Consider the following 2,677-nt stretch of genomic DNA (forward strand, 5'->3'; position numbering starts at 1 on the left):
ACACCAGGGGAGGGAGCTCATGTGTGTACCCCAGAGACAGGCGGCCGGGGGCAAGGTAGAAGGCAGGCCCGAAAAGGAGAAGTGGTCAGCATCAGGATAGCTGGCAGATCTGACCCCTTTTCCCAGGTTTTTCTCCCCTTCATTGCCTGTGTAGGCCTTCATCTCTCCAGTTAAAGGTGCTTCAGAAAGCTAACTGCATTACCGTGACAACTTCAGCATCTCTGATGGAGCAGCCTTTCAGAGAGTGAGATCTGGAGTCTGGTTTTCTTGCCTCAGATTAACGTGAGACTGTGTAGCTCAGGTTCTGCTGCATCCTAGGGCAGGGAGGTCTAATGGCCTTCAGCATCTGACCCATTCCTGCTCTACCCTGTGGGACCGCTCCAAGCCTCTCTTTCCTCATCTGCAAAATGGGAATACTGGGCTCTGGTTCACAGGGAAGCCACAAGGGTTTAGTGTGCTGGTGGACATCCAGGCCTCCCACACAATAGTGCTTATTCATTCACTCAGGCATTCATTCATTCACTTAGCAAGTGTGTATTGAGGTCCTGGCTGGGCCAAGGCCTGGCTGGTAATGCGGACAGAGCAGTGAACAAGGCACACACACGCCCACAGCCCTGTACTCACAGAGCTTAACAGGCTAGAGGGCGAGAGTGGCAAAAACCAAATTAACAAATTAATCTAAATATTGCAAATAAAACAAATAGGAGGTAGCAATAAGAATTACAGAGGGTCCAACTTAGGCAAAGTGATCAAAGAAATCTTCTCTGAAGAAGTGATGTTAAATTGAGGCCTAAAAGCCAAGAGAGAGTGCAAAGGCCCTGGGGTGGCCATGAGGTTGGTTTATCTGAGGATCTACAAGGAGCCAGTGGGACTGGAGCCCAGTGAGCAAAGGTGACAGTGGTGAGAAATACACCTGCCTACCAGTCTCTGAGCACCTGTGTCAGAGAACAATGCCCCACCCCAATGCCAGCCAAGGACTGGGAAAGGGACAGAGTGGGGGTCACCTCTGTTCGAAAGTCATCCAGATCCTGTTATTGTATCAGTCTGGGTCAAGGGCTTGTTGTGTCCACTGCCCTGAGTGGGTGTCATTGAAGGAGTCAGAAAGAGGAAGAGAAAGTAGGGTCTCTGCCCTGGGACTAAAAGGGGAGTTAGGAGTGTCTCCTACATGGGGGCCAGCCTGGGGGGCTTGAGTGGGAATAACAGGCATTGACTGGGTGCCTCCTCTGTGCTAGCTTTACATGCACCGTCTCACTGAATCTAAGTAGGTTCTATTACCCTTTTTACAGCTATCCAAACTGAAGCTCAGAGAGGTGAAATGCCCTGCCTAAGGTCACACAGTGAGTTGGGGTACAGGCTAAGCTGCTGTAACGAAAAGACTCCCAAACTCAGTGGGTTAAATGAGACAGATGTTTATTTCTCTCCCATGCAAGGCTGGAGCTAGCAGATCATGGGTGGTGGGCAGTTCTGCCATCCTTGACCAGAGCTTCCCCCTCTGGGGACAGAGCAGCTACACCTAAATGTGTCCTTTCCAGCTAGCAGGAAGGGAACTGACTGCCCTGAGAACACCAATATTTTGTAACCAGCCCAGCCCCTCAGCCCCTTCCCTCTCACCCAGTCCCATCTCTTGCCTGAAGGACCCAGCAGCCTCCTGACAGAATTTTCTTTGGATTATCTGTGGAAGCCCCATCATGACCATATGGGATAGATACTATCGTTATTCTTCCCTTTTACGGGTGGGGAAATTGAGCCCCAGAGAAGTGAAGTCACTTGGCCAAAGTCACACAGCAAAGGATTGCAAAGGTGGCTTTGAATCTAAGCCATCTGCCTCAGAGTGTATTTTAATCTTGATCTTATGCTCCCTCATGACCAAAGTTAAGGAAAATAAAAACATACAGAGATAGACACTTGTTGAGTTCAAGCTGGCCAATTGCTTGAAGCTCACACTTGAAAACAAAGGCCCACTGTCCCCATGGGACCTTCCTGGGGGTGAAATGGGGCCCTGTGGGCAAGGGACAGGGCCTTATTTCCAGCCCTGCCCCCAGGCACTCCTTTCTCCCAAATCTGACTCTCCTGCGCTGGTTCCAGGTCACTCGCCCACAGGGCCTGCCACCCCCAACTCTTCTGAGTAGGACTTAACTTTCTTCCCATCGACCTCCTTGACCTCCCACACTGGGCCCTGGGCAGGGGTGGGCAAGAAAAGGCCACACTTGATTCTAATCTGGGGAGCAAGGAAGGGCTACGGGAGCCCAGAAGCCCTTCTGGCTGGCTAAGGCCCCTTTCTTCAGCTTCCCCAACCCCTGCACATTCAGGTGTCCGGGGCAGGGATGTCAGCACCACAGTGGCCAAGCCGGGCTATGTCCACAAATCACAGGGGAACTGGACCAACTCCTTCCCTCCTCTTCCATAAAATGGGAGTGAGCAGCCCAGGCCTGCTTGCTTCGCAGGGTTGCTGAGACTCAAATAAGATCGTCTCTTCCCTCAAAAATTGATTGAGTACCTACCACGTGCCAGAGCTGTGCTAGGAGCTGGGGATACCATCAGGAGCAAGGCAGAACTGACACCTGCTCTAAGGTGTTCATTGTCTGGGGTGGGTGGGAGGAGACAGAAGTTAAATAACAAAGAGCACAATGAATATGAGAAGGGGACTAGAAGGTGCTATTGGAGCCAGGGCACTGAC

This window comes from Loxodonta africana, chromosome 24 (genome assembly GCF_030014295.1).
Source record: "Loxodonta africana isolate mLoxAfr1 chromosome 24, mLoxAfr1.hap2, whole genome shotgun sequence".
NCBI lineage: Eukaryota > Metazoa > Chordata > Mammalia > Proboscidea > Elephantidae > Loxodonta > Loxodonta africana.